This window comes from Molossus molossus, unplaced genomic scaffold, assembly GCF_014108415.1.
Source record: "Molossus molossus isolate mMolMol1 unplaced genomic scaffold, mMolMol1.p scaffold_m16_p_6, whole genome shotgun sequence".
In the NCBI taxonomy this organism is placed as follows: domain Eukaryota; kingdom Metazoa; phylum Chordata; class Mammalia; order Chiroptera; family Molossidae; genus Molossus; species Molossus molossus.
Genome location: NW_023425399.1, coordinates 30,755,406 through 30,767,786, shown reverse-complemented (window position 1 = coordinate 30,767,786; position 12,381 = coordinate 30,755,406). Strand labels below are relative to the sequence as shown.

Genomic DNA, 12,381 nt, shown 5'->3' with positions numbered 1-12,381 from the left:
ACTCTTAAACCTCAACTACACACAGACTTACATTTTTACAGTTTTTGGATATTTAAATCACAGATTCCACTTGTAAAAGCATATTGAAGTAAGGTGTCTGGTCAAGATGGAAGCATATGTCAATGTGGTCCTCGATTCCTCCTACAACCACATCAAAATCACAACTAAATCACACAACAGCCATCATTCAGAGCATCCTGAAATCTAGCTGAATGGAAGTCCTGCAACTAGGGTATGGGAGAACAAGCCACACTGAGCCTGGTAGGAGGTCAGAGATATGAAAGTGGCTGGTCCCACACCCATGTCTGGCAGATAAAAATCAGGAGGGGGAGGGGAGGACCCCCTGAGGAGCAAGGGGTCCCAGCCCCACACCAGGCTCCCAGCTCGGGGTTCCAGTGTGAGGAAGAGAAGTCCCCATAATTTCTAGCTGTAGAAACCAGCAGAGATAGTGGCTAAATGATATGGAGGCTGCTAGAGTCTCAGGCATTCTCCTTAAAGGGTTCTATGTGCTCTGACTTACTCACTCTGAGCTCCAGAACTGGGGCAGCAACTTGAAAGGCAGGAGGGACATATGGGGAGAAACTGAAATATCTGGCATTAGAGTGAGAGCGGGTGAGCACCTTTCTCCCAGACAGAAGTGGTGGCAGACACCTTGTTTCTTTTCTGAACCCTCCCTTGACAGAGCTGGCAGATGAGCACCATATCTGAGACTCTATCAACCTGGCTCATATTGTTTGCCTTACCCTGGTGATTCTCTTGAGACCCCATCCCACCCAAATTTTTGGTCTCACCCAACTTATTTCCAGTGACTTTTCCATATTAATAGCTTGTTTTGGCTCATACTTCAGACTTTCCTAAAATTTCTCAAATAAGCAGCATCTGGTCTTGGTGTGTACTATACCTCTCACTAAGGGGCCCTGGACCCTGCACTAATGGCAGCTGGCCTTGGTTCAAGGCTTGGCCTCTCCTGGAACCCCAAATCCCAGAATAAGTAGCAGCCATCTGGGTGGCCCCAAGTAGACACAGGTGGTGGCTGATCTTGGCCTGCATCTTCTGAGAGGCCCCAGAGCCAACACACTGGGTGGAAAGGTTTAGACCACATCAAAGTATCACCCAACCATCTCCACAAACTACACACTCAAGGGGTGGACTCAGCAGGCACCAGAGCCCCACTGAATTAAGTCCTACTCTATGAGGTGGGCCCCTGCACAACTGATCCTCCATGGTGGTTGCAGCAAGTGCTTGCAGCCAATCAGCCTGGGGGTAATTTTTTTCCCATTGAACATCTCAACAGCAATCAAGACTAAACTACAACAGGGGATTACACACAGCCCACATGGGGGGAGGGGGACACACCTGGGGTGCCCAGCTCAGGTGAACAGGGAGGATGTGCTACTGGACCCTACTATATAAAGCCATTCTACTAAATCTGGGAGACATAGAAATGCTGCCTAATACACAGAAACAAACACAGGGAGGCTGCCAGAATAAGGAGACAAACGTCCCAAATGAAAGAACAGAACAAACCATCAGAAAAATAACTAAACAAATGGAGACAAGCAATCTACAAGATGTATAGCTAAAAACCTGATTATAGAGATGCTCAATAAACTTAGGGGAAGAGTAGATTAATTTAGTGAGAATTTCAACAAAGAGATATGAAACAAAAAAACCGGAATTAGAAAACATAAAATGAACCAATCAGAAATGAAGAATACATTATAAAGAATCAACAGTAGAGTAGATGAAGCAGAGGACTGAGCCAGAGATTTGGAAGATAAGCAGAAAACACCCAATCAGAATAGCAAAACAAACAAACAAAAAACCACACAAAAAACAAACAAACAAACAAAAAAAACATAAAAAAAATGAGGATTGTATAAGGAGCTTCTGGGACAACTTCAAGCATACCACGATTTGTGTAATGGGGGTTCCACAAGGAGGAGAGCAAGAGCAAGGAATTAAAAACCTATGTGAAAAAATAATGACAGAATATTTCCCTAACCTGGTGATGGAAATAGACATACAAGTTAAGGAAACACATACAGTTCCAAACAAGATGAACCCAAAGATGCCCACACTAAGACACATCATAATTAAAATCACAAAGGTTAAAGACAAAGAGAGAATCTTAAAAGCAGCAAGAGGAAAGCATTTAGTTACCTACAAGGGAGCTCCCATAAAACTGTCAGCTGATTTGTGAACAGGAACTTTGCTGTCCAGAAGGAATTGGCAAGAAATATTCAAAGTGATGAAAAGTAAGGACCTCAACCCAGCAAAACTATCACCTAGAATCAAAGGACATATAAAGAGCTTCCCGAACAACAAAAAGCTGAAGAAGTTAATCACCACCTAAACAGTATTGCATAAAATGTTAAAGCATTGCCCTGACCGGTTTGGCTCAGTGGCTAGAATGTCGGCCCACAGACCAGAGAATCCTGGGTTCGGTTCCCGCTAAGGGCACGTACCTTGGTTGCAGCTTGTCCCCTTCCCCGGTTGGGGTTGTAAGGGTGGCATCCAGTTGATGTGTCTCTCTCACATCAATGTCTCTCTCTCTCTCTCTCCACCCCTCTCTCCCTCTCGCTCTATCTGAAGATCAATGCAAAAAATGTCCTCAGGTGAGGATAAAAAAAAAAAATGTTAAAGCCTCTTCTTTAAGAAGATCAAAAAAGGAACAAATATATGAATAACAAAATGACAATAAATACATATCTATCAATTGAATCTAAAAATGAAATAAATGAACAAGCAGAAGAGAAACAGATTTATAGATACAAAGAACATTTTTATGGCTGTGAGGGTTTAGGGGAATGGGTAAATAAAGTGAAGAGAATAAGAAGTACAAATTGATAACTACAGAGTACTCACAGGGATATAAAGTACAGCTTAGGTAATATAGTTAATAATATTGTAATAACTATGTATGGTATCAGATGAATACTAGATTTATCAGGATGATCTCTTAGTAAGTTATATAATTTCTATATAATTTCTCTGGGTTATAAACCTGAAAGTAATTAATATTCTATATAAATCATAATTGAAAACTAAAAATTATAAAGTAAAAAATATTTTGAAAAAGAGAAAAATAAAATAAAATCATATTGAACTATTAGGGTGTCCTTAAGCATTCGTAAATAATGTAAATGATATCGACTTATTAATAACAACTATGTGCATTGCATTTTATAATTCAACTGGCCACTATCAATTTGAAATGTTTATATTTCGGGTGCATTACTGAAGGTGGAGCCTTGGATAAGTTACTATAGCATGAACAAGGGCCAGAGCCAAGCAGCTCACACACGGGCCAGAGGAGCAGTGCTCACTAGGGAAGCTCACCATCTCAGGGACAGGTAGACATGTCACCGGTGCCCCATTGAGTCTCGGGCAATGACCTAGAATTTGTCAGGGCCTGACTTTGGACTTGGCAAGAGGTATTCTGACCCTTGGGTTGTGGAGCTTTGATACTACATGATTAGAGAGCCACTGGCCTTTCCCTGCATGATCTGAGACCAGGATTTGATGGTAAAATGATATGGCAGAAAATTAGTACTGACTGTCTTCTGCCAGCTAAAGTCTGACTTAGGGTAGAGAGAGGCACAAGCTCCTTCCCTGACATAGTAAAAGAGCTGGATTCCATACTGAAAGTGCAGCATGTTTAGCCACATCAGTGTTCTTGGTTAGTGAAGCATGAATCCTTCCCCTGGAAGACTGAGGATTGGGGGAAGAGGGTTGGGGTCAGGCCTTGCTGTTACGCAGCTTCAGCAGGCTTTAACACGGACCGTAATACAGTTCCAACAGAACAATGCAGAAGGAAAGTTCCCTTTCTGAGAGGCCAGGTTGCAGGGATCAGTCTTAGATAAGTTATTCCTTATTTCTCAATTAACTTTTCTGTTCCTAAATTTTTCATCTAAAAAAAAAATGACATCTTTTTCTATAATTGTTGGGAGGAGTAATTGAAAAAATGCATTTAAAATAATTGGTAAAGTTCTTAGCAGGTAACTCACATTTAATCAACATTTTTTTGCTGTGTTAGTTTGTATGACATTATTCAGGACTTACACTCTTTAAGCAAATAAACATTTCTTCAGCACCAACTAGGCCATATTGATCTTTTCTATCTTTGTGTGACCAACTTCTTGAATATTATATTTAGGTTCCATATATGTTATTATCCTGTTTTCTTTTAGTTTTCAATGTACATTCTATTTCTTAACTAGATTATAAAAATCATAGCTTATGCTTCTAATGTGTCCCATTTTCTGGGCTCTCTCAGTACTTTGGTTGAGACCAAAGAAGCTTAACAAATATGCACTAATTATTAAGACAGTTATGAATCATTAAAACGTCAAGATTCCCTGAAGCAAAGCCAATGAGAAATCCTGCTATGCCACTTTGGTATACCTCACTGGGGTTTTAAAATACGTTTCAGATCTCATTTGGGTTTTAGCTCACAGGGCCACACCTAATTTGTAACATTTTCACAAATATCTTTCTTATTAAAGTCAAATATAAATGGAGTGTAATGTTTAATACTTATCCAGAGAGGTAGTTAAGTTGCCAAACTCTAACAGGTGCACATCAACAGTTTCCCTTTCCTTATATCTTCTTTAGGGCATCTAGAAAATGAAAGATGTCATGTGTAACTTCTCTTTTCCTTAACCTGGGTGGAGGGATGCTGTCAATTTACATCAATGACCGGTCCAGAGACTTACTATCCAGGATGCCACTTTTTCTCACCAGCCCCCTGTCCAGGGAGTGTCCACACTTTCTTTTACAATATTTTTTATTATACTTAGCTGGCAGGGAAGATACCATGATCACGAAGGTGGTTTTCCAAGGGTGAGGCTTATCCACTGCACTCCGGATGTGCTGACCCCTGCGATCTCCCCAAATGTGGGAAACTCGACTGCACAATTTGTGGTAGTTGGGGACTGTGTTCATGGTCTCCCCTGGGAAAAAAAAAATTCTTATTGCTTTTTAGAGACAGAGGGAGTGAGGAGAAGAGAGAGAAAGAAACATTGATGTGAAAGCGAAACATGGATCGGCTGTCTCCTGCACCCCCCTATCAGGGATCTAGCCTGCAACCTGGGCATGTGCCCTAACAGGGAATCGAACTGGGAATGGGGCGATTCCCAACCAACTAAGCCACACTGGCCAGGGCATGTCCACGCTTTCGAGCTTGGCATTTCCAGGCCACTGTATCTCAACCTACCCGTGTAGATATGGCTGTCACAATACCCAGTCCTTCATTCAGCCAGCTGGTCTGCAAACTAATCTCCCTTGTATCATTTAGTCTAAAGAAACTGATTCATCTATTAGATAATTTACCAGATACTTTCCATATTCATAGCTGTTCATGTTCTCTGCCCTCTATTTTCCAAATTAAACCAGTAATTTCTTAAGAGATCTAATTCCAAAATTCTGATTTTGCCACTTACTAGCTTAATGGCCATCAGAAAAATTTCAGATTACTTAGTTTTTCTACAGTTTAAAGTCCCCATGTTTCAATTTTATACATTGGTGGGAAAAAGTAGGTTTAGAGTTGCATTATGACATTCCTTTGAGTTAATAAAGCTATTGTAATAATCATAACCTGCATGTGTGTTTCCTTATGAACAACTGTAAACTTACTTTCCCCCACCCCTATATAATACCTTCCTTACTTCTACCTGGAGATAAAATGAAAACATGTGTTAAGATCTCCTAGCCCAGGTATTTAAAAATTATACTCACACGTTCTACCCTAATCTTTCTGCCCTCTCTCCAATATTATTCTTTGTATCTCATTCAGTGCAAAATACACCACTTTGATTGGATAGAGCACATATCAGCTCTTCCTTTTTAACTGATTTCTTACGCTGGGCATTACCCTATTCCTGGCTAATTAATATCTCTGTTTACTCTGCTCACCCTCTGTTGCTTAGGGATAGATAAAGGTTTAGAAACAAAATTTAAAAGGAAAATGTAGAGGGAGAGGAACAGAGGGAGGAAGAGAAAGAGAACAAGAATCAACATCCAGCCATGTGGACATCATGGCAAATAGAAGGTGTGTTATACGTTTGTTAGTGGGAGTTCGAGATATGTGGGAGGAAACAGTGAAGAAGGGAAGGTGAAATGAAGGTGACTAACAGTCCCAGTTTGCTTGAGACTGATTGATGGGTTTCTTGGGACATGAGACATTCGGGACCAAGCATGACGTGTTGGTAACCTTAGGTGGAAGGGAAATACAGTGGGCCACATTCAGTGACAAGAAACTGATTCAGAGGCAACGAGCTCCTTGTTTTGGAGCGTGGATTCAGAAACTCACACCGCTGGTTGTTAAAACATTTTGTGGTACTTATGGGGAAGATTATGGGAAAGCCTTTAAGGATAGAAGCCCAAATCGTTTTCCATGAAAGGAGAGGGAGCTCTTCTGACTTGTGATCAGAGACTCATTCTCGCCTGAGCGTGAGGAGCGGCCTCCTGCTGGAGAGCCAGAATAATCAGGCTCAAGGAAGGTACAGTGAGCACCCGAGGCGGAGGCCCGACTCTCAAGTCACTGCTCCCTTTGTGAGTCAATCCCCAGGACCAGGTGCACAGAGCGGACATGTTTGATGAGGTGTGCGTGCTGCCTTCCTGATTTCTGGTGCTGCTCATGGGGAGCAACCACATTAATAAACGTCTCTCCTCACCACCATTGATTTAGACTTCTCTATTTACCTTGGTCATTAGCACTATGTCGGGCCTTGCCGCAATCATAAACATCTTCATAGAAGACTGTTATGGATAAAATGGGAAATGTCTCTAGAGAAGAATTTTGACCTTCCTGGTCCTAAGGCACAGGGAAACAGTGGTTTCATATGCACCTGAAGTTAGGGTTTAAAAATCCTCAAATCCATTGGTGTGGGATAACTTTCAGCGCTGTTTATTTTTCCCATGTCATGGTAATTTTTCAAAGGATTTTCAAAGTATGTGTTGATATCATCAAGTGAGCAATCTGGAAAGGCTAACATTAGAACCCTTGGAATGATCTTGAATTATCATTAGTGTTGGAGGCAGGCCTGCAATCTGAACTCCTCTCATTTGCAACCAGTTTGGATACACTTTTCCTCCCAATATTAAAACGCTGATATGACAGGGAAAATCCAGATTTTTTTTCCTCTAAATCATTGGCCTCGTGACAAGCTATATTAGACATATGCTTGTGGTGAGGAGATTAAAATATTACTAACTTTGCTTTGAAACTGTGACACTGAGTGTGTTTTTGGAATCTTTCTGAGGTGGTTTGGGTCCTTGACTTGCCTTGTAACCACAGCTTCTGTACTCATCCAGCTCATAGTTTGGGAATTTTCAAAGTGACTATGAACAAGGTTCTTGGCTGTTTATATAATGCTGTCTGTTGCAGTTTGCAGGTGAGCAGACCCTTTGTCTAATCAGCATGTGGAGGGAATTTTTACACCACCCTTGGACAGCAGATTTGGAGGGCGCCTCTTAGATCAGAGCTTCTGCAGTTCTAATGTGCATACTGATCACAGGATCTCCTGGAAGCCTTGCTGAATTTCCTGTGGTGAGGTATTTCCACCAGGTGATGCTGATGCTACTGGTTTACAAACCACACTCTGCTTAACAAGATCTTGAGATGCATCAAGTGTGCTCATGATAGGAGAATACCACGTGCTTTCGTGGCACTCAGAACTTACAAGTCTCATTTGTCCTTGGGGACCAGTGTAGGAATGTCAACTACAGTAAATGTCATCAGCTATGATAAACTGTCTTGAATTTTTGTATTATGAAAACCCCTCTGGAGATAATTTTCTTCACGGCATTTATGGTTCCCTGCTGCAGTTTGGCCATATCTTTCTTCTGTTACTCAATTTAATTTGGGAGGTGTTGCACATTTGATTTCTTCAGCTTGTTTGCTGTCCTTGCTTACCACTGCACCGAAGAGTCAGTCAGCAATGGTGCCAAGGTGGGCTTTCTGATATTCTACCTCAAGTTGAAGGGTAGGCACAAAACACTATGTATTCTCATGTTAAATGAAATAGGTAACTTATTCAAGGAAGCTCATATTCAAAAGGAATGAACATTTTAATAAGTGTGGTTTGTTGAACTAGGAGGAGGAAGATAAACATTTGAAGATAAGGCTAGGACAGAGTTGAGGGCAGTGGTATATTTTCCTTTTACTTCACCTGGCCTCATGTGGACTACAGCAAACAACCACCCCTGACACCAGACAGAGTCTGAAGGCCCAGGAATTGAGTTGAAATACTTTCGAATCAGAAACAGAGAACTTCAAGTGTAAAGGATCAGACTTCACACATGTGAGTCTCAGTGTGGGAGGGTGTGATTCTGAAGGCTGAATGCAGACTGAACTTTGTTCAGTTTCTTTAAAGTAAATAATTTTAGAAATAATTTCTCTATTCAAGAACCTAGTTCACAGTTATTTCCAACAATTGACACCTGTCAAATACTCCTCACTTGAAAGGAATCTCAATGTGAGCCCTCGCCCTTTCCTAATTTATTGTGGTGGTGGTTGCAGGCTTTAAGATCTGAAAGTTTTTTCTCAGTGTATAATTGAGTGGAAGCCTGCTTCCTAGCAAAGCTTATTGCTACATTTCTTTGTGGTTGTTAAACAGAGGACAAATGGACACACCAGAGCCTCCTGTTTGCACATAAAATAAAAACCTTGTGGTCATGAGTCCTTCTGCATTAACCAAAATAGAAACCCAAATGGAACAGGGAACACAAGGATGGTTTGATTGTATATAGCTATATGATAAACCTATGTGAATGACTCTTGTATATACATTGATTTTATATCTTCACACAAAGGTGATCATTTTAAGTTTTTCCACTTTATGTCACCTACTCACCAGCCATTTCTCTCTTTTCCATGACTTCAACTTCTAGCTGAACAACAGAAGAGTTGAATCATAAAAGAAAAGTCCAAAAAAACTTTTATTTGTTTGAAGGAAATACTTTCCATGTGTCCCCACTCCTTCCTTTGCTAATTTGGGTCATGTGCTTTGCTTTAGTCATCTGTGCCAGGCAGAGAATGGCCAAGCTCCTCCTCCCCCACCACAGAGAGGTCTGGAGGTCTACAGTGGTAACTGAAGACTGCTGGACTCACCACATCCTACAAAAAATGTAATAGCTGCTTTAGGCTGAGAGGTTCCGCTGGAATTTGAGGCTAAGAGCACAATGTAAGCTCCAAACTAAGAGGTCTACAAGGCAAGGCATGAGCTGATTGAACGAGCAAAGGAAAGAGAGGAGGGAAGAATGAGAAAGAATCAATATCAAGAGTGTAGAGGATGAACCAGGAAGAAGCAAGCGAGGTCTAAGTCTGAATAACAGAGGACCTTGCATTCTTCTCCTGCACACCTGGAGAAAGAGGAGGTAACTTCCTATTAAGGGAGGAAGTCAAGCTGTCAGTGCAAATTGCTGCTCCTGAAGGTGAAATTGCATGGAGATTAAGTACACAGAAGGAGTGGCCTCCAGGAGTTCAGAATTCACCTAGTTGTGTACGTAACTTGTATAACATGCTCCTTTACATTTTGAGAAAAGTAAAGGATTCCCCTATAAGGCTCTACTTCGGCTTTTGGATAACTAGTGACTGTTTTTTTTTTTTTTGGAAGCCATGCCCTCCTTTTCTCAGTGGTTTATCCCTCTAGACCTTGTGAAACATTTATTGTCTGTGCTAATCAGTTGGCAGTAATTCAGAGTGTGTGGTGATGTTCATCATTTGTACTGTTTTCTGCATTGTTTTTTAATCCTTGCATTTTTATTGGAATTTTATTCAGCTTTTTCTATTTTGATTTTCTCTGTGCCTAGGAAAGTTTGCCGTAAGATTTACGTTCTTCTCATGCAGAAGGCGCTACATGCTCCTTTGCAGAGAATCTGGGTGGGCTGTGAGTGTGTCTGTGGAGAGCAGCAGGAGTGATGCTGCATTACCAAAAACATAGGGCTATAAAACCCAGCTCTCTCCTGGTGGTGGTCATGGAAGCCTCAACCTCGTTTGCTGGTCAGATTCACTCTTAGATCCCTGAGATACCATGCAAGAAGTTTGACTACCCTGAAATCACATACAAACACCCCGGTTGATAGTCTGTGCTGAGTTTGTTCTTAGCTGTCCCACTGCAGGCACAGATAGGTGCATGAAGATGCTATCCTGGAAATGTATCTTCTGTCACCAGCCTTTAGAGTCCTTCTAGCTGAGGAGTCCATACCTTACAGAGCAGAGACCAGTCATAGCCGTTACACCTGTGTGTGAACACAATGCAGAGTTTCTGTTTTTCAGCACTATGTATTTGTATAGTTTGTTGAACATCAATAGGTAAGTGGAATGCAAGAGAACTCCTAAAAGCTACATTTTCCATTGGCTTGAAGGTAGTTTCAGCCAATAGGAAGCATTCATGGAAGATTAGAGTGTGAGAATAGGGGACAAACCAAGATATTTCTCTCTCTCCTTCTGTCAATATGTCAGGCAGTGTCTTATGTGATTATGTCTTTTTTATGGTTTTAGCTTTTGGCAGGAAGCCCTTGAAATGTTTTTACAACTTGCTTCATTGCTATCTTTATATTTAAAGAAATCTTAGAACTTATGAAAAGAAAACATATGTGTGTATCTCTGTCTCTATCACATAATGGCTGAAGACAGATATGATATCCATGCAAAGCTATATTCCTTCCAACCCGAAGGTGCCAGCTCCTGTCTCCTCCCTTTGCCTTCTGGTCCTAGTGGTGGTGGCTTTCTTCTCTAGTTAATCTCTGAGTTGCCCTATAGTCCCCTGACTTACTTTCAGTTCTTCTTTTGGACTAATTACCAACTTTAAAATTATTCTGTTAAACTGCTTGTTTTCTTGACTGTGCCCTCCCTGGTTGATACAGGTGCAATTCATATATATATACACATATACATATATATGGAGATATTTATATATATATTATGTCTCCTCACTCAAGGATATGTTTTTATTGATTTTAGAGAGAGGGGAGGGAGGAGAGAGAGAGAGAAAGAGAGAGAAAAAGAAACATTAGTGTGAGAGAGAAACATTGATTGGTTGCCTCCTGTACACACCCCGACTAAAGAACCAAACTGTAACCTATGTATGTGCTCTGACTGGGAATCAAACCCTCAACTCTTCAACCAACTGAACCACCCAGGCATGGCCAATTCATATTTTTATATGCTCATCGGAGCACAGGAAATATTCAACAAATACTAGTTAATTGATTAAACATAGGCTAGTCCATAGAAGTCAGCTTGCTTGAAGAGGTAGGATTGAATATTCTTTTGGAGCATCAGGAGAGCCTTTGTAGTCTTTCCAAAGTCTACCATCTCACAGTATTAGCTAGAACTTGCATTTGGATATGAGTTTATGGGAACTCCTATGCAGTTTGTCATTTCCTTTACACATAATAGTAGCAGATTGCCAAAAATTTTAATGAGTCTCTTTTTCATTTGGAAGGTTATTTCAACCACAGATCTTTAAAGGATCTTTCCAGCTTAATCTTTGATTATTTTGAGGGCAAGAAATTATTTCAGTAAGTTTGTCCCAAAATATCCTTAGTGTAGATATTTCTAAAACGATATTTATAATGTACTACTCTTTTTGTTACATGATCATCAGTTGACATGTCTTGAAATGACCACCAATATAATGGCTTACTCCCAAGGGGACATTTGACTTTAACATTTTTTTTTTTTTCATTTAGATTTTTAAGAATTTTTTTCTTCAACTTGGCATAAACATTTGGCTTCACATTACTGTATGACAAGTTCATTACATAAAGAAAACTGAAAATATCTAGTGTATGGACATACACTTTCATTAAAGTGTAAAAAGTTATATAACACTTACCCAGGAAGATAGAGAATACTCACTTAAAAACATCATGTAATGAGGTGATATTTTATGTGTGAATGTAGTTAGATGACTTTTATTTATGTCTTTAAACTAGGGAAAGGAATTCTATCAGTTGATAGTTATATAATCTTAGAGCCACACCAACTAAGTATTGTAATTAGAATTTCAGTAACTGCCTTTGTGGTTGAGGTGACAGAGAACCCCTTCACGTTTTTGTTTGATTTCCTCTGTAGTCTTCAGATATTATTTTGCCATGGTTCCTATAAGAATAAACCTTTGTTATCATTACTGGAGTTTTCTTGTTTTAAGGCTCATCTCAGAATAGATTATTTTTTCAAGGGACAGAAAAGATGATGCTGTACATTTTAAAAATGAGAATCTACCTGAAAGAGTATAAAAACAATTTTTTTAGAAGCCCTACGTAGGACTTACTACATGCCAGCCACTGTTTTGAGAACTTCACAATCATAATGCAGTTTAATTCTTAGAATATTTTTATGGCATCCTCACTTAAACTGAGGCACAGAGA

General features: G+C 40.2%; 1 non-coding gene and 1 pseudogene across 1 annotated transcript; both read left to right on the top strand.

The window, feature by feature from the left end:
* LOC118618518 overlaps window positions 1–12,381 on the top strand; it is a 192,370-nt pseudogene that overhangs the window by 140,624 nt on the left and 39,365 nt on the right.
* LOC118619385 lies at window positions 4,795–4,956 on the top strand. Its single transcript, XR_004957168.1, has one exon. It is a non-coding gene; the product is annotated as a U1 spliceosomal RNA (small nuclear RNA).